This window comes from Pelodiscus sinensis, chromosome 9, assembly GCF_049634645.1.
Source record: "Pelodiscus sinensis isolate JC-2024 chromosome 9, ASM4963464v1, whole genome shotgun sequence".
Taxonomy (NCBI): domain Eukaryota; kingdom Metazoa; phylum Chordata; order Testudines; family Trionychidae; genus Pelodiscus; species Pelodiscus sinensis.
In genome coordinates, this window is record NC_134719.1 from 41,891,848 (window position 1) to 41,912,685 (window position 20,838).

General features: G+C 40.9%; 1 long non-coding RNA gene across 1 annotated transcript in view; it reads right to left on the reverse strand.

Annotated features, from left to right (window-relative positions):
- Nucleotides 1-686: 686 nt before the first annotated feature.
- The window catches only part of LOC142830671 (uncharacterized), a 49,618-nt gene continuing 29,466 nt past the window's right edge, over nt 687-20,838 (reverse strand). Inside the window, exons 3-4 of the long non-coding RNA XR_012906115.1 lie at nt 1,164-1,289; nt 687-823 (exon numbers count right to left, since the gene is read on the reverse strand). This is a non-coding gene — a long non-coding RNA (uncharacterized LOC142830671). The remainder of the gene's footprint in view (nt 824-1,163; nt 1,290-20,838) is intronic.

A 20,838-nucleotide genomic window follows, 5' to 3' on the forward strand; every position in this document is an offset into this window, starting at 1 on the left:
CCCCCGACTTTAACATATAAATAATCGTAGCTAGCAATCTTTTAGGCCAAAAACTGCTCCTGCGATTTTTTCATTTTACACTTAGAAAGCACAACTCATCAGAACCTGTAAGCAACTCTACTTGAAGCATACAAGAGAACAGCCCTAGACTAAGCCCAGCTTTCATTTTTCTACTAGCAGAAGTGATATATTGTTAGATAGAAGACTATACTCTGCCTCATTCTAAATCAACATGTGAGAAATATCAAGGTGTAATTTATTATTATAGAGGTCCTGGTGTATGAAATGAAACTAGTGAAAAATCTCATTACAAAGTTATCTCCATCGAATTTGATCTCTCATACATTAAACAATGATGTTTTCAATATCTAAACTTCAAGAAGACTAATCAAAATATTGGTACAAGTTGCTCATTTTGGAAATAAAGTTTGAGTGATGAGATAAAGTCCTGCAACAGATCTCAGCAATAAATCAGATAGTTATTTGCTATCTTTTGCTACTTCTTACTCTGATGGTGTATGTTATTGCATACAATAGAAAAGTTCCTTTCATACAAAAAATATAAAATTGATGATGCATATCCTACATATTTTAAACTTAAGCTTAGCCTTCTCTAGTATAGTTACAGTAGGTACTTATAATAGTCTTTCCAAGGTCAAAAAAGAATAAAAGCAGAACAGCAGTTAACTTCTAAACACAATGAATGTATTTAGAAGTTTAGAAGTGTTTAGAACACTAGAATGAGTTTTCACCACTAGTTTAGAGTGCCCTACAAAATGTAATGTAACATACCTTTTTAGTAGTTCTCTAGTCCAGTGTTTCTCTGTAAAAAAAAAAAGTATAAGTACCCCCAGTACCTACAGTTTTCAGAGACACAATTTTTTTTTCTACCGTTGCAATACATTTGTTTAAACTGCTTAATCATAGCCAAGTGGGCAATGAAATTGTTGTGTGTAAAAAGTATAAAAATAATAAAGCACTGTAAATTTAAAACAAAAATTTAGTTTTCTCCAAATTTCAGTTGTGTTGATGTACCCCTTAGACTTCTCTTGAGCACCCCTAAGGGTACTCGTACCACTGGTTGAGAAACACTGCTCTAGTCAATATGTCTGTGAATAGAGAAAAGATTTCAAGTTTTTAGCAAATATTCCTAGAGGCTTTACCTTCTAGATAGTGCCTGATAATGCCATTAGTGCAAGGGACTGGACTTGATGACCTCTCCAATTCCTTCCTGTTGTATGATTCTGTGAGTCTCCTTCACCAGACCAATAATGCTGACTATCCAACAACTGTTGAAAGCAAGGAAACAATGTATATTCACAACACTGACTTAAAAGATGTACACTCAAATAACAAAGGCATCTGCATCATCAATAACACTTCTGCATCATCTAACACTGCAGACAAACCATGGTTTAATCCTAAATTATGCAAAGCTTGGACATTTTTATATGGAGGGGTTTTTTTGCAATTTGTTTTCCAGTAGGGGTCCATGTGGTCACAGCACTTGACTATTTAAGTCTTCCTTTTTGTTAGGTTAGAGCTAGATGAGTAACTGATAGCAAATAAAGTGTATCCAATAAATTGATCCTATTTCACATTAATGAATGTTCTTGACTGTTTTTAATATTCACATTTAAAGTGTGTGTGTGTGTGTGTGTGTGTGTGTGTGTGTGTGTGTGTGAACACACTGGTATGTGCACATACATTTTAAGTGAATACTAAATAATTAATATATATGAACATAATAGGCAATAACATATGTTGAATAACAAACATATATTCTCATTCGATACAAACCATATACTCATTACAATTGGTCAGCTCAAATTTTCTTTATATTGTTCCTGCTCCCTGAGTACACGAGCTTTCAAGCACTTTAGGAGTTTATATTTGCATGTATGAATTTGAAATCTAGTGTCCATGCAAGAGGCAAGCCAAGATATTGTGAGAGTTAACACAAATTCAGTCAGATTTGTCACTTTTAAGAAGTTTTAAATTCAAACTTTGAAAGAACACTATGCTTCATATGGTTCACACTCAAAACATTACACGTTCTACATTTTTGGTAACATAGGAAGCATGGCCCCCTTTCTACAAGTCTTTTCCTTCACCAGTTGCCAGTTATCTTTGGCAGGTCTTATCTTGACCATCTTGATATCCCCTGGTCTAGGCAGACAAGTGAACTGTCTTGATGTAGAAAAACTTAAAAAAAACTTCTTCAGCTGTGCACATGAAAGCTCATAAATACCATCTACATGTTTTGTTAGTATATAAGGTGCTACTAGACTATTAATTGGTTTTTTAAGTTTTTCTAGTTATAGACTAACTCGGCTAACTCTGTGATGTATTTCAATATAACTCCATCTTGCCATGTAGTAGCTACTGCATTATCTTGAAGCTTTCTATTTAGCAAATGGTTTGCTCACAATGGAATTGCACTACACTGCCTGGATTTCCAGAAGCACAAGTAAGTAGAATAAGACAAAAAAAAATCCTCAGAAACCATTTTTCTCCCTATTTTTTTTATGCCAGGCCTATATAGCTTGTCAACTTTCTTCACGGTTTTTGCATTTCCTAAATGGGTTTTATATGTAAAAAAGACAAATTCAAGCTGTGTACATTTTCATAGATTTATAAAAATATCCATATCTGAGCACAACTTTCTTTAAATTCTAAATGAAGTATTTAACATAATTCTGAATAGTGGCGGGAATAAACCAAAACTAGAACATTGACTCGTCTAATTCAGGAGCAAGGGTGACTGGGGAGCAAAGGGTGTAAAGTCAAACCTGTCCCTAAATTTTTCATTCTGGGTCCAAAAGAAATGTTCTAATTTCAGGCTCCAGTTCAAATGAGGTTATACTAAATACAGCTTTGATCACGACTTTTTTTATCTATCACTAGTTACTATCTGACTGGTCTTTCTCTCTCTCTCTCTCTAGACAATATCTGAGCTGCGGGAATTCCTTTTAAAATGTGGCTAGAAAAAACGTTTAAAAACTGAAACACACTTTCTGGAAAAAAATATGTTGTTGTGTGCCAGAGCCATTGCTATAGAACATTCCGTATACTACTACCTTAATTTAGGTTGGCTTTTTAGTGGAAAAGCACAAAATATCAAATGAAATGTTGCATGTTTTTTTCTTATCATTGTGTTTTTTCCTCTTCACTTCCTCCACACACGTAATCCTCACTGACTTTTCTGAAAAGAAACTTAAATGGGTTTAACCAAGGGGAAATAATTTGCTCACTTTGCAGTCGTCCCTTCCAACAAGCTTCCAAAAGCTCCTATTTTTAGTATTTATATAGAAAGTCTACATATACAAAAACATCACCCCGTTTCTTAATCAAATACTAGACTTCTTTGAAAAGAAAAAACTATATACAAAACCCAGAAAAGTAGCTTACAAGGATTTAGACTCATGACCTTAATGGTTAGAAGGGTTACTTTCATTCAATAATAATGCTTGTTTAATAGTTTTTCTTTCAGAAAAGGAAGGAGAGGAAAGTGATGAACATGTATTAAAAGACTTTTGAGTTAGATTGAATAATAGCTCTGAACGGATTCACATAGCTAATGTAGGTATCCTTCAATAGAGCATTGTTTGTAACACAGAAAGGAAAAAGGAAAAGAATAACAACTAGAGAAAGAATGCATACCAAGAACTATTGTATATACATTCTGAAGTGTTGGGGGGGGGGGCAGAAGAGGGGAGAAGGTGTTAGTAAGGGGGGACAAAACAAAATTTCAACTCTGTTTTTATGGCAATAAGATAGGGAGAAATCTGGGTCTCTAATCAATAAAGGCTGAGGACCCCAAATCAACATAAAATGTCAATATAGAAGTGATAGCACTGAAAGCAATTATCCATACATTTCAGTTTGCCAACACTAGTTGTCAGGTTTTTGGCATACAAGTTAAGAAAAATGTAATGTGTTTGAAATAAATACTTAATGCAATTTAGTTTGCCTAACACTACCCATTAAAAGACTGCATTTCCAGTTAAGTACACATTTGCCAGATTGTTGTTTTTCAGCTACAGATGTTCCTTGCTGGTTTTTGTGGATGTGGCTTTTGATTTGTTTGGGTTTTTTTTTAAGTTAAAATGGTTCCAAGAATAGGATTGGGGGGGGGGGGGGGAAACGCATTGTTTTCTCAGTGCTTTATTTACCTGTGCATCTGCAGGTACGGCTGCTTGCCACTTCCATTGGTCATGTATCGATGTTCCCAGCCACTACGAGATGTGAGAAGCAGAGCGAACCAGGACACCACTATTTATAGTTCCCATTGACCAGGAACACCAATCACAGCCAATGGGAGATGCAAGCAGCTGTATCTGTGGATGTGCTGGTAAATAAAGTTCTAGCGGTCTGCCAGGTGCTAAGCCAAGTAAACACATCTGGCCTGCGCACCGCGCATTGCCCAACTGTAGTATCTCCATACTTCTGATCCAGGACTCGAAATCTGGCATGGAGTGTTTACTATTATGTCAGGCTATGCCTTTTGCCAGGCCTATGAAAATTTGCCAGAAACGCAGCAAAACTGTAAGCCTCTAAAATCTCAATTCACCCAAATGCAGTAGATAAATACATGTTAAAATTTAGCACTTAAATTCACCTAAGATTGTCTGCACTGAGCATGCTCCACCCTGGAACTACAGGGCTTGTGCAGGACATTCCTGAAATTGCTCCTCCCAGCTGCCAATGTGGTGCGAGGGACCGAGAGCAGAGAGACTCTCTCTCCTGTGCTTTTTTCTGTGCCCCTTCTGCTGGCACGCAAGCAGTAAAGAAGAAGGGGGATACGGGCTGATAAGAATGAAGAGAGGTGAGGGGAACAGTGGTTGGTAGGAGAGCAGAGAGAAGAACAGATGGGGTGACAAAAGAGGGGCTATGAACAGGAAGACCTGGTAGGGACCATATATAGGTGCAGAAGAGTGTAGAATCCCTGTGGTTCACTCCTTTTCAAAACCTGGAATGGAATCCTACATTCCTCCCCTGTCAGCAGAAAACTATGAAACCCAATGGAGATGAGTGCACCTCCTCCTCCTTTAGTGGCTGACTCACAGAGGATTACAAGTGGTCTGTGCTGTGAATGTAAAAGTGTAAATCTCATTGCTGACCCACATTAGATATCAATATGGTTCCACAAAGGAATTTATATTTGATATATTTTTAAAAATTTTACATTTGTGCAAATTGTATGTTAAAAGACCATTATTCAACCTGCAAAGTCCAGGTCTCAAAAGTTAGGAAATATTGCACAATCTTAATTGGGTCCTTTTTGCCTACAAATTATGTCTTTAATTACACTCCTACATACAGCTTAAACCTCTCTAGTCCAGCATCCTCTGCAGAACCAGAGAATTTGCAGAATGGGGAGGTCAATATAGTCTATGATGGGGTGGGCAATAATTTTTGACTGGGGGCCACTTCAGAAATTTTTGAAGTGGCTCCGAGCCACCCTGGAAGAGGGGAGGCCTCAGGCAGAAGGGGCGGGGCCAGGACACTTCTGTGCTTCCCCACCCACAGACCCTGATTGGTCTGGGGGTGAGAGAGTGCACAAAGTCTCCCTCCCGCCAGCCCAGAGAGAACCACCAACTGTTCTGAACAGGTGCCCCTGCCCCTGGCAGTGGGAGAAGACTTCACATGCTTCCCTCAAGTCAATCAGGGCCTGGGCAGGAGGTGCATGTAAAGTCTCTCACTCCCTGCCCCCGCCCTGCAAGGAAGCACCATGCTTAGAGTCAACTGCCAGCTGAGCAGGAGCTGATGGCTGACATTAATTGCTGAGCCCCTTGCAGGGCAGGAGGAGACTTCATGAACTCTACCCGCCCCCAAGACCTGATTGGCCTGGGGGGCAGGAGGAGAGCAAGAAGTCTCCTTCTACTTTGACCCTGTGCCTCTAGAAGCGTGCGGTGCTTAGAAGTGCTGCACTCCTCGCAGGGCGGGAGGAGATTTTGCGCGCTTTCCCCCGCCCCCAGCCTCTGATTAGCCTGGGGATGGGGGGAGCGGCAGGGCCTCTGTGGGCCATATCAACTTGCTTGGCAAGCTGGATGTGGTCCACGGAGGCCCTTTTGCCCACCCCTGGTCTAGTAGCATTACCAACATTTCCATTGCTTACTGGGCTCTTACAAGACATTTAGGGGTAAATTAGAGCTACATAACAGCACAGAACACAGAGGGCCAGGGCTGGTGGCTGTAAACACATTTTATGGGATAGCAGGAAGCTTAGTCACACCCATGATTAGTGGACATCTGGCTAACTAAACTCACACCGGTCCCCTTTTGTTGCCAGAGAAGAGAGTCCTGGACTAGAGGGGTACATCTACACTACATGCCTCTGTCGGCAGAGGCATGTAGATTTGTTTATTCAGCAAAGGTAAATGAAGCCGCGATTTAAATGATCGCGGCTTCATTTACATTTACATGGCTGCCGCGCTGAGCCGACAAACAGCTGATCAGCTGTTTGTCGGCTCGCCGCTAGTCTGGACGTTCCCCCTGTCGACATCAAAGCCCTTTGTCGGCAGCCCCGGTGAACATCATTCCACGAGTAATAACGGGGCTGCCGACAAAGGGCTTTGATGTCGACAGGGGGAACGTCCAGACTAGCGGCGAGCCGACAAACAGCTGATCAGCTGTTTGTCGGCTCAGCGCGGCAGCCATGTAAATGTAAATGAAGCCGCGATCATTTAAATCGTGGCTTCATTTACCTTTGCCTACAACCTTAATCTACATGCCTCTGCCGACAGAGGCATGTAGTGTAGACACAGCCGAGAGGTTCAACCTGTGCTGTTTTTCCACAGGATCCTGGTCTCAGAAAGTGCACAGGATTGGCAATGCTCTAGGAACAAATAAAGGTTGTTTGGCGAATGAAGCTATTATTTATGGCATCTTTGCCTCATTTGTTGCAGAAACCGACAGATGTACAGTTAACGAGGCAATGTGTTAACAAAAAAAGGAAAGTTATGGATATTTCATATTAACCCAGGGAACTGGTGGCTATCCCTACCTTTGAGCTCTTATAAGATACTGGGCAAGTCAATTAAATAAAACATTTCACAGATTGTGTGTGCCCTTGTTTCTGGAAGCCATATGTGAGACACCTGGGGTCATATGTGCAGGAGTGCATGCACTCATAATGGCAATTGAAGTTGACTGGAGCCCCATTTTAACTATATAAGATGTCATAAAAATGTTACGTATGCGGAAAAATGAAGTCTTGTGTCTTTCAAGTTGGGCAGCCCCTATTAGTGGAGACTTACTTGGACTATTTTGGCCTTATTCTTTCTATGGCTTGGCACCAGACATTAAAAAGGAACAACGATGACATCTAATCACACACAAGAATTGTGAAGATAAATTCATTAATCTTTAGAAGCAATCAGCTATTATAGTATTATCATTACAGCAATGCCTCAGAGAAAATAAATAATTTTGTATTCAGTGCAGGGCTTGGATGGTGGCTATTAAAAAAGGCTTTGGGACATACCTGGAGTGAGGAAAATAAAAGAATACTGAATACATAATTACCTAGGCTAGGGAGTAAAATCCTGATTAATCAGTTAACTTAACATCTAACTGGTTAACCAGCTAAGCAGGATCCCAGCCACTATCTGGCTCCTGGTTCCGGGACTGGGTTTGCCGCAATTGGCAGGTTCCCAGCCCTGGGATTAGGGCTGCTGGTGCCAGCAGGTTACTGGTCTCTGTGCTGGGGCTGGAGCTGCTGACACTGGCTGACGTCCACCAGCTCCCAGCCCCAGTGCAGAAGTCAAAGTTAAACATATGGTTAAGTTCTTGTTAGAACCTGGATGCTCTAACATAATACTAAGTGCTCTGGAGATATTTTCAGTTCCTTTTAATGCTGGCTGAGTTGGGTGTCACAACCACTCTGAAAGGTAAGTTCTCAAGTCTAGACATGTAAAGCAGGAAAGGATGACCTTTAAGATAGCTTCTGCAAGAGGTAAAGAATACTTCATGGACCATGCATTATACAGCTTGCTTAGCAATTCAAAGGTTAATAATTAGTATTTTGGAGTTTCAATGGTGCAAGCTTACCATGTCAAGGCTTGCCACTACCAATCTAGAAAAAGGCTTCCTCATAGTCTAGCTGCATTACATACTGCTATCCACACAATAGACTTCAGAAAAAGAATTGATCATTTCTACAGCAGAACATAAAACATTTTTCAGAGCAACCTCACAAAAGATGCATATTACGCATTGTGCAGCATCTCTCTGACAAGCTAATCATTTTTTTAAAAAAAGAGCAGTCCTGTGGCAATTTAGAGACTAACAAATGTATCAGGTCATGAGCTTTCATGAGTAAAACATACTTCATCCGATGAGTCGGAATGGAAATTAGGGCATGTCTACTCTTGCTCCCTAGTTCGAGCGAGGGATGCAAATGTAGCCGACCGAAATTGCTAACGAAGCAGGGATTTAAATATCCCACGCTTCATTAGCATAATCTCTCCCACGCGTTATTCTGTTCAACAGCTGATTCGAACCAGGAAGTGCGCTCTGGGATGTGTTAGTTCAAATCAATCCCCTTTATTCGAATTAACATTACTCCTCATTTTTTGAGGAGTAACATTAGTTCTAACCAAGGGGGTTGATTCGAACTAACGTGTCCAGGAGTGCACTTCCTGGTTTGAATCAGCAGTTGAGCAGAATAACGCGTGGGCGGGATTATGCTAATGAAGTGTGGGATATTTAAATCCCCTCTTCATTAGCAATTTTGGTCAGCTACATTTGCATCCCTAGCTCAAACTAGGGAGCAAATGTAGACGTACCCTTACAGAATTCAGGGGATATATCTTTATTTAAGCTTAAATTGTTAGTATTCATCTTATAAATGAATTTTATCACTGGATTACAAAGGGAGACAGTTGAACTGGAGTTCATTTACAAGTTCAGTAGTATAAACTTATACCTGAATTAAGATCTTAACTGGTTAACACACTACAAAAGCAATCTCCCTACCTTTCATATTCACATCTCCATACCAAATACTGTTTATGAGGAATATCCACCCTAACTTAATTAGCCTAATTAACACTGGTCCTACAATTGACAGGTAACTTCTTTTGCTGCTATATATACCTGGAATTCTGTAATTTTCTCTCCAACTCATCTGATGAAGTAGGGTTACCCATGAAAGCTCATGACCTAAAATATTTGTTAGTTTCTAAGGTACCACAGGACTGTTCATTGTTTTTACCATTACAGACTAATATAGCTAACTCTGGTCATCTGAAGAAGTGGGCTGTGCCCACAAAAGCTCATGATACCATCTACATGTTTTGTTAGTCTATAAAGTGCTACCAGACCATTTGTTGTTTTTTTTCTGTAACACACTAACTGGGCTACGCCCTGAAACAGCTATCCATGTAAGACATTTATTTTTAAATATTTTATACACTACAACATAAAATTCTTGGTGGATTATTAATACAGAATACACCAAAAATCTGTCAAGCTTCTAGATATAGCAAGGACCACTTTGTTGAACATTTAAAACAAGCTGTTTAAATGTAACACCTGTTTATGCACGATCATCCACCTTAAAATACGCAGATTCACACACATCAGAAGCAGAGCCTCCCATAGTCGAGAAAGAAATGGAGTAAGAGATTCCATAAGGTCTAGGAGGAACTTCATTATTGCTGAATCTATTATACAGGAAAGCTATTTAGATGCTACAGTGGGGTCAGTGACAATACTAAGTGCAAAAATGTTCATTGTAGACATTTGTTTTCTAAGAAACCCAAGTATTGCAGGATGAAGCGCTGTGTTACAGGACTTAGCCTCGCCTCCCCTTCCTGTCCTCCCCGCCCCCCAAGATGGCTTAGCATCTTGTGAAAAGGACCAAAACCATTTATTCACCTTTGACACAAAAATTACTATTGAACAATACATTTTATATGAAATCACAAATTTGAGTACACAATATACCCAATGGCTAACTGAAATTAGACTCCGTTTGTATGTGGCATAAGAGGACTGGTAAGAGTAGCAAAACTGCTGCATAAAAAGTAATTACTCACCTTGTGCAGTAACAATTGTTCTTCAAGATGTGTGTCCCTGTGGGTGCTCCTCCTAGGTCTCAGTGTGTCCTCATGCTGGCGATCAGAGATTTTTGCCCAGCAGTGCCTTCCCACATTGCGCATGCGTAGTTGCCACCTTGTACTGCTTTTGTCAGTTGGCTGTGCGCATGGTACAGGTCCCCATTAGTCCCTTTTCTACCAGAAGTCCTATATTGGACTTCAGGTAGTGGGCAGGAAGGTAGGGTAGTGAAGCACCCATAGAGACACACATCTTGAAGAACCATCATATGCACAAGGTGAGTAACTACTATTCCTTTGAGCAGTGTCCCTGTGGGTGCTCCACTCAGGGTGATTAACTAGCAGTACGTGCCACTCAGGATGGTGGGTTTTTGAGTCAGTTTTAAGAAGAGGCAAGGACCGCATCAGCTAAGGAAATGGTAGGTATGGGTCCTTTCTGCAGAGCATAGTGTTATGAGAAGGTGTGATATGAAGACCATGTCGCTACTCTACAGATATTGATGAGGGTAAATTGTGCAGGAAAGTAGCTGATGCTGCCATTGTATGAGTGGATTGTGTAGTGATCGTCTGAGGAGTGTCCCTCCTTCAGAGATGGTCTTTGGTACAGGCATACCTGCTTCTCCTGTTAGGCAGTGTGTATATGCTTAAAGTGTGAAGTGTCGTGTGAGAGTCTTTCATTGAATTGAGGACTTCATCCATCTTGACAGCAAAAAGTTGGTTCCTGTCCTGTCTTCCACCTTTGTCTGTAAGTCCTGTGGAGAACCAGATGATTGCAACCATGAAACCATATGTATTACTGCTGCTATGTCAGCCACATCCATAAAAGCCTGAAGTGCCATCCGTACTACCAATTGGCCCTCCTTCATTATCAATTGGAGCGGGGGCCTCTTGTACTCAGGGAGCTCTTGTGAAAGTTCCTGTAGCTTGGTATAATTTGCATGATCATAGTTAGTGAGGAGAGCCATGTAATTTGATATGTATAACTGGAGAGTGGCAGAGGAGTATGCTTTCCTGAAAAAAATGTGTAACCACTTCTGCTCCTTATTCTGTGACATGGATTTATATTGTGGCTGTCTTGACCTGTAGTGGACCACATCCATGACCAGTGAGTTTGGGCTGAGGGTGAGAAAAAAGAAAATCCATGCCCATGGCTGGGACAATATTTTATGTCTGCTCTACGATTGGTGGGAGGAATAGAGGCTGAAGTTTGCCATAATATCTCTGATAGCCTCATTAATCAGTAAAGCTATTTTACAGGATGAAGCCAGTTGAAGAATTTTGAGTAATTTGTGTGGTTTTTCTTGTACTTCCTGCAGTGCAATATCCTGGGACTGAATTTGAATAGATCCTGAAATTGCTTCAGGTCATCTGCAAGTAGAGAGTATGACAAGGGTAAAATGGCCTCACATGGAGATGAAGAGGAATGGGGAACTGGAGAGGAACTATCCAAGTCTTAATGAAACAAGTCATCATCTTCATCTCCCAGCTCAGATTGGGTAGTAACAGAAGATGAATGCAATGAACGAGACAGAGAATACTGTATAGTGGTGGCTGAAGATCTTGTTGCTGTATGTGCTGGTATTGATACCACCATCTCACGTGAATGATGACGATATGGGGAGCAGGTGCATTTTTGGTTCCAGGGCTCCCAAGGAGGCCATTGGCGTTGAAACTGCTATGGTGGATATGACCAAGGGTGATTAAACCATGGATACTGGGGGGGGGGGGGGGGGGGGAAGGGGTGCTGGTCAGTGCTGAGTGGAGTGCCATGAAGTTACTAAACCCATTTGTGAGGAATGCTGAGAGGAGAACCTCCTGTCTGGTGCCCAATGATGACGGTGTAGATGAATAGGAAATATACTCAGAGGATTGTTGGTGAGGACTGGGTGGTTGAATTTTAGGAGAATGCGGAGGTGAATGGAGATGGTGCATGTGGCTGCAACTTGAGTGCCACATGTCAGCAGTCTTTTGAGAAGCCTTCTTGGGATCTAGTGCCAGAGCGTGCTTAGGTTGTGACTGGCAGGAACTGAAGAGTTGGCCCGGTGATGAGGTGTCCACTGGCAACAGAGCTGGTGGAATGTCAGCTACTGTTGGTGCTGATCAAGAAGCGGCACCCGTCTGTGCGGAGAAGCTAGACTTCCTTTTTGGATCTGACTCCACTCTCTTTGTAGGTGCTGTTTTCCACTTCTCCGTGGTGCCAGAAGTAGACGTCACTGGCAAACAGGCGACATGGGATGTGGATGGTAAAGACCATATTGGAGAGGCCCAGGACATATGGGAGACCCTAGAGGGTGATGAATTTGCCCTCTTACAAGGAGTTATTGGCTGTGAGGGATCACTGGACTTAGACTCAGTCTTCTGCTGAGGAACTGATAGGGTAGAAAAGGAACAGATGAGGACCTGAACTGCGCATGAAGACAGAGGACGAAAACAGTATGAGGTGGTGACTATGCATGCGCGACACAGGAAGGCACTGGTAGGCAAAAATTTCTGATCGCCGGTGCAAGGCCGCACAGAGACCTAAGTGGAGAACCTAGAGTGACACCAGTCGAAGGAGAACTGGTGCTAGTTATTTTCACCTATACAGGCAGTCCCCAGGTTACATGAATCCGACTTACATCGGATCCCTACTTACAAACGGGGTGAGGCAACCCCGCACTAGCTGCTTCCCCCAGCAGACCAGGGAGACACGAAGCTAGCGCCCCCCCTCCCCCCCCAGCAGACCAGGGAGATGTGGAGCGGCTTCTCTCAGCAAACACCTCAGCTTGAGAATAAAGGACTGAGGGAAGTGAGGTGTGGGAGAATAAAACTGAGCTCTGGAGAAATGTTTGGCTAGAGTTTCCCCTACAATATGTACCAATTCCGACTTACATACAGATTCAACTTAAGAACAAACCAACAGTCCCCATCTTGTACGTAACCCGGGGACTGCCTGTACAATATTCTAACCTCCGGTATCCCAAAATAGTCGTGCAGTGTAGATATACCCTTAGTCTTTCAGGTACCAGAGGACTCCTCGTTGTTTTTGCAGATACAGACTAACATGCCTACCCCTCTGAAATATGTTGACAATACATATAAACTTAAATGTAGTGAGTCAAGAAGATGGGAATAGTAGAATATAGTTTTGTTGTTTATATGTATAATAGACATTTTTAACTCTTGCTTTGCCTTAGATGTGTGTGTCCAATTATTTATATGAAATATTATTTGTTACTTTTGTTTACATTTTTCAAACATTAAAGAAGAGACTTTAACATTTACGCTTCCCTTCATGCCATGGGGGGGAGGAGCTTAGATCTTAGGTGTGCATGTCTATTAGGGAGTGGGTAGAAGTGGACAGAGCCTCAGTTAAGTTTCATTGGGGCTCCCCAAAGCAGATTGTTCATGTTCATTCTCTCTCACATATGTTTCCTCCTAGATGCTAAGGTGTCAGACTTCAAAGAGAGATCTGATCAACAGTGAATCCTGTTCCTTACGTTTCCTGCAACAGTGCTTTAAAAACAGAGCAGAGAATCTCTCTAGAAATGACAGAAAATAACTGGACTTTAGATAGAGATAATATTCTTTCATGCTTAACAAAATAATATACAGTACCTTGTGATTTATTTCTCATCTCGAATGCAGTTTTAACAAAATAACAGCACATTCTGCATTTGTTCTTTTGCCTTTATCCATTTCCTGTAGCATAGCATGAACATGGACTGATACAAAAACAAGTGGCAAAGAAGCCCTTGGAATTTAAATTGCACTGTTCCCTCTGCATAGCGCAGGCTTTTGCCCAGCCACATGCTTTGGGAGAAGTCTTTGCTGTAAGAAGGCATTGTACAAAGGATTTCAGTGGAGTTAGAAGTCAGAGAGCACTAGTATCCTTATTGAAGGGAAAAGTGGCAATTCAACCCAGAAGAGACTGTGAAAGCAGCACAGTCTCTTTTCAGGCTTTTACTCTCTGGGCCATGTTTCAGGACTGTGAATCAGGATCAGGAAATGGAAATGAAGCACTGTGCAGATTTCCACACAAGGGAGAGACTGGAGCACTGATCGTTAAGAGATTTCCGCAACTGCTTCCACCTGGGTATATTTATAAAGAAAAATTGTTACATGCAGGGGAGAGAGCATAGTAATGTTATGAATTCCTAACAGCCCATGGTGAGCTGAAAGGCGGAATTCTGGTAGAAAAGAGAAACCTAAAGTCTCTTTGCAGCAAGAATACGGTAGAATGGGAAAGAGACAAAGAATAAGCTTATTGTAGATTTTATGGAGTTTTAAATGGGAGTCTCTCATATTCCTCCTTCTACCCACAAAAAACAATGGTGTAGACAAATGTATCCATATTTAGTTGCTTAATATGTCTAGATATATAATCCTACCTTCAAAGATAAATGAACACACAGTATGTGTGAATCTTACTGTATTGTATAAAGCAGTATAATTTTGAGCAAACATCAACCAATTTTTTGAGATATAGCAAAAATGCATGTGGAGCTGTAGCATTTCAAAATGCAGGGGAAAATTCCAGAACCTGCATACAGTTTGAGCATACTCTTCTGCTGCACAGAAAAGTGATTTTGGTATTTGGAATGTGGGGAAGAAACAATTTTTTTCTCTTTATCCTGCCAGTTCCAATTTTCCTTCTATATCATGCCTTTAATGTACCCAGGTACACTGGAGCAGAGCAGAGCAGAGCCTACACAGGACCTCTTTCTAAGCTTCTTAGAACTTGAAGTTCTTAGAACTTGACCCTTGTTCTGTGCAATAAGAAATACACTGGTTTTGCAAACATGGATTGAAATGAGACTCAAAGCCAAAAATACTAAGTGCCTGCATGGCTCTTAGTAATTCTATACGTCCAGATTGTTGAAAGTACCCCCCCATTGAGCAAAATTCCCATTTAGGTATCCACAAACAACAAAAGAGGCCAGATTTCTAAAGTGCTGTAGAGCCCCCAATGTGGGTTTTTGGAAGATGTGGCCGATAAAATCATTGTCTCAACTGAACTGATGAATCATTAAGTAATTCTGTTGTGTAATAAACTCTTGTAAGATCTAGTTCACTTTCTCAGAGTTTCCATTTGAGCAAACCTGCCCTTGGTGAAATAAAACCTAAATGAGACCTAAAATATTCCTAGGATTCTTAGCAGCTTCCTTACAGAATGAGAATGAATGTCTGTAAGACGCTTTGATTTTGAAAAGTGACCTAGTATATCCGTACTAAGTACTTTACAATTATATCTATGTATCTATTGAAACAGTTCCTTCTTGCCTCCTAGAAATAATTCCATTGACTTCAGTGACCCTTCTTGTGTGAGTAAGATGAGGATTTGTTCCATAGTATTTTTTTCAGATTTTAATAAGTAGATTTAAAGAAAAAAACTAGATTGTGCTAAATAGATATGGAATAATTCATATTGAGACATCTTATTTAATAAGAATGGAGTTTAGCTTTAGTTCTGGCATAAGTAATGCTGGTGAGCTGACACTGTTTTCTATAATTATTATATTTTCTTTATTAGTGCTACAGTGCCATATCGATATGAACATGGGGCTTCACAAGCAGAGAAAAAGGTGACATTCTAAAAAAACAGTACCAGGGACTGAACTCCACATGAGACAAGACAATGACTATTCAGTTCCAACTGCAGGATTGGAAGTTAGGCCATAGCCATAGCAAAGAATGGAAAATAGATAGATATTTACACGTGAGAGGGGCTTCCCCTCTCTCCTGATGTTTCTCTTCTACCTAGTTTAATTTGAATTGAGGGGGAACAGCTCTTGGAAAGATAGCTGGACATGAAGGACTGAGTATGTGGGGAGACAGGTTAAATACATTGGATATATAGGACCAAATTCAAAGTTGCCCTAAGGCCCACTTGTGCCAGCTAGGCAGATATAAATACTCTGTAAAATATCTCCAGTGCAGGAAACCTCTATGCCACAGGCAGGGCTGTTTCTCTGAGGCATTCTAGAATATGCTAGAGGACTGGCTGGAGGCAGTGGAAAGAGCAATACCAGACTGGCACTGTGCCTCAGCAATTCCTTAATTTGGCAAATCCCATACAATCTATGGTCACACAGAGTACAAGTCAAGGTATTCCTCAGGGTTTTCTTAGCCTGCAGGGATGGGAGGAAGTGTCCACTCTCTCTGGGTCAGCACAACAACTGGTACAGGGATGAATTTGCCCCATAGTGCTTGGGCAGGGGGTGCAGTGGGATGGGGACCAATAAAGGACCCATAAGGGAATGTAACAGACGGTTGTATCCACAGAGAAAGGTTCCAAGGAGAAGAAGGAGGAGATCTAGTCAGGCCAAGGACCACAGATGGTTGGGGGATGGGAAAGGGAGGAGATGAGAAGAATACAATTGATTATGTCACAGGAGATTGTTAATGGAGCTGTGACCCTGGACTGGGTCATGAGACTTGTTAGTGTCAACAGTGAGAATATGGCCAGCATATCAATGAGGGTAGAAATAAGACTGCTAAGGGACCATAAAAGTATTAGAGGAAAGGAAAATTCTGGCAGTAAAAGCTAGCAGTATAGGAAGGGAGAGTACTCAAGGAAACAATTTTTCAGATACAGTATAATGTAGCATATTTAAAAACAAAGAAAAAGATGGACGGACCACAGAAGAAAGAGAGCAATTTACATTGAAAAGGGGAGATTTTAGTGGGAGTGAAAGAAAAGGACAGGAGCCAAAGAAAAGAGCAAGGCAAAAGAGCAAGATTTTTCTTGGCATCTGTTTTCCCTGAAAGAAATAGCTGAAGTACCATTCTGTACATATTAATTTATACTCTAGGGGCAACCTCTAAACAATAATATATTCACATGCTGATGCCAATCAAGACACAAAATCTTCCTTTCTGTAGACCCAAATCAGTAATATTATGTTTTACTGTATTCTCCTGACATTATGGAATATATTGTAGATAATGAATCATGACCAAGAAATTCTCAGAATGATAAGACTATAAAAGTTTTAGATTGGCCACTCTACAGGAAACATTTTATTATGCATATCTCGCTGTCAATACTTTAAGTCTGTTTACAAATAGTGCAAAATAATGAGGAACGGAGAGTGAAAAAAAAAACTTGTACACTGATTCTTAACCTTTAGTTTTGAAGGATATATTTTTTATCATCACTTCATTTTTCCCCATAGGGCCAGCCCAAGTCCAAATGCCTACACTATAATGTTATAGCTCCAGCAGCTTAAGCCCTGTGAGCTCCAGTCATCTGACCTGGACTTTGAGACTCAGGGCCACAGGTTTTTTTTTTAATCGCAATGTAAACATAACCTTAGTCTCGCTTTGCCTCAGTTCTCCAGCTGTAAACTGGGGATAATAGCATGGCCATATCTCACAGGTGGTGTTGTTAGAATATTATAATTAAAGATATGCTGTGATATGCTCAAACAACACGGCATTGGAGGACATATAAGTAATTTACACTTATTCTGCTCAACAATGTAAACTAACCTAACAAATCTACTTATGATCAATTAATTCAAATGTATCAGACTCCTCGTCTGTATTAGGACTCCTCGTCGCTAATTCAAATGGTGTATTCAAGTTAATCACCTTTCTAGATCATGGGCTTAACTCTTGTGTTGCCCTGCTGACTCCACACAGATGTAACCGAGGGCAGAATTTAGCTGCTAATGTTTCATTTCAGCAATAGGACATGACAGAGCATTGCTGAAGAATTTAAATAGTTGCCAAAGGCCAAGTGATTTTTACGACGTAGAAAGCTCAGTAAAAGCCAAAATAAAAAACTGATTCAGTATAAAAGGACATTTTAGAATAACATGTAATTAGTACAGTTTTCCTGAAAGTTTCAACGGTTTGTCAGACTATTGAGATCCCAGTAGTTCATTTAGTTATCTTCAGTTATTTCCCAGCCCTCCCATAGGTTCCATTTTGTACAACTATTGCCCAGGACTTTTGTAAAAGCATAGAGTCACAAAATAACCTACTGACCATTACACTTACCTACATACCTCTAGCTTCCATTCAAGGCATGTTTCTCAATCACTTGTTTACCGTTAAGCCCTAAAATACAGCCGGATATGCTCCAATCCCAAAGATAGAGACAACCACCCTTAGGCACTCTCATAACTTAAATATCCATCCGGGGAAGTGAAAAAACAGATTGATAGAGCCAGATGAGTACCCAGCATCAGCTTCTTCAAGATAGGTGCAACAAACAAAATAACAGAACATCACTAGTTATCACCCACAGCCCTCAACTGAAATCCCTCCAGCACATAATTAACAATTTACAACCTGTCTTGGAAAATTATCCTTCACTCTCACAGGCCTTGGGGGACAGGCCAATCCTCACCTACAGACAACTCCCTACCTGAAACAAATTCTTTCCAGCAACCACACAACACACCTCAGTCATACTCACTCAGGAACCCACCACTGCAATCAACTCCAGTGCCACCACTGATCACACAGCTACACAAGCAACACCATCATAGGACCTAACTACATAAGCACCACATCAGAGGCTCATACAGCTTCACATCCACTAATGTGATATAAGCCATCAAGTGCCAGAAGTGCCCCTCTGCCATGTATATTGGCCAAATTGGACAGTCTCTACAACAAAGGATAAATGGACACAAATCACATATTTGAATCGGTAACACACATAAATCTGTTGAGGAACATTTTAACTTGCCCAGGCACTCACTAATGGATCTAAAAGTAACTATACTCTTACAAAGCAATTTCAAAAACCTGCTAGACAGAGAAACTGTGGAATTTGCCTTCATTTGCAAATTTGACAAGGTTTGAACAAAGACCTGAACCAGAAGGGCTTCTATATTCAACATCCTAATGACATCAAAAGTTAAATATCAGGCACTTACGGCCCACTCTATTAGCCTCATTTAGCATGGACACACTAAATGACAAGGTTTTTTTTCCCCTCCTCTTGCCCTCCCCCCTCAACCACTTTTTCCGCTACAAATTTGTACCTCTTGATCTCTTGCTTCAGTCATCTGAAGAAGTGGGTTGTGCCCACGAAAGCTCATGATACCATCTATATTTTTGTTAGTTTCCAAGGTGCTGCAAGATCATTTGATGTTTTTTCAGTTACAGACTAACATGGCTATTCCTTTGAGACTCAGAAAATGATAGTGAGAAAAAGGGAAGGAAGGTGAGGAGGTGGAGGTGCCACCCTTTTAACTTCTAGTTGTGAAAGTAGAAAGAATTATACTGTAAGAGAAAGATGAATTGTGCTGTAATAATTGAATAAGTTGAAGGAATACAGGTAGGTATGCAGATCAACGTACTAGCCAGGTGGGCCTGAGTTAACAGGAAAAGGAACATTAAGTGTTAAGCAGAAAGCAAGTGAAATAACCAGGGAGATATGGACAGGATGTTGAAATGAAGATACTTGACTAAGTCTCACACTAATCATGTGAAGTTTTGCCTCTCCTTTAATCCTGTTAACTTGACTTTCTTTTGACTGTATAAATCAAGGGGTTTGAACCTTGTATGGTACTCACATTTTCTGGGTTAATTTAGCAGAGCTTTGCTAATAAACAGAAGTGGTCTGACAAATCTGTGAGTCCTGTCTGATTTTGACATAGTCCAGTGATTAGGGCACTCATGTGGGAAGTGGAATGTCTTGGCTCTTTGCCTAATCTGGCTCAGGGATTTGAACTTGGATATCCCACTTTTACAAGGGTGCTCTAAAAACGAGGGCCAACAGAATTTCCAGGCCCCTGGTTAAGGCGTAGAAGGAACAGCTCTGTGTTCCCAGAAGGGGCAGAGCTGTGGCATAGCTAGCCCTAACCAATATCTGGAGTGCACCGCCTGGAGCTCGGGCGGCATTTTAAAAGGCCCTGGGCTCTGACCACCACTGCAGTAGTAGTGGCAGCAACTGAATGTCCCAAACCCTTTTCTATCGCCGGGCTACAGGGCAGTTGTCTCCTCTTCCCGCCCCCATCGGTGGGCCTGGTTCTAGACTTTTGACATTCTGAGTTCACTCTCTTTCTGTCAGTCCTGTTGAAGCCATTCAACTTAACATAAATAATTAAATATTCAATACAACAAGGTCTTGACTTTTTATCTGCCACTTCCTATGTTACGGAGTAATTCTTTCGCTGTGTAACATTGAGTAGTTAATTGTTCCACACATTGCCAAACAGCTTGAACCAAAAAGATTGAGACACACATCCATGAATAGCCCATAGCCTAGTGGTTTGGGTGCTTTTCTAGGAAGGGGGAGATACAATAGCCTGACCCATCACTGAGGAAATGCACCCTGGATACATCAGTTCATTCAGTGTCAAATCCCTAATCGTGAGCAAGTTCTTAAAGAAATTAAATGATTGCCAAATGTTAATGTAATTGAAAATAATATCTTTGATCTTTATAATTTGTATTCAGACCAAGACACAGAACTGAAATCTCTTTAGTGGCACTGACGAATGATATGCTTCTGTTAATATTTTGGCCATTCATTCCTATCTTCCTGAACCTCTGTAGTGTTCAACACTGTCAACCATAAGATACTGCTCTCCTGCCTGAGAAAGGTTTCAGGGTCCTGGCTAATGCAGTAAATTGGTTTAAGTCTTTCCTAGAGAGACATAATCAATGAGAAGTGGTGAGAAACAGAACCTATACCCACTAGATACCATTTGTGGAGTCTTACAAGGATCTATCCTTCTCCGTTCCTATTCAAAATCTACATGCTTTGAGTAGATGAACTGGCAGATGAGAGAGATTCAAATGCTGGTAATATGCAAACAATACACAGTTC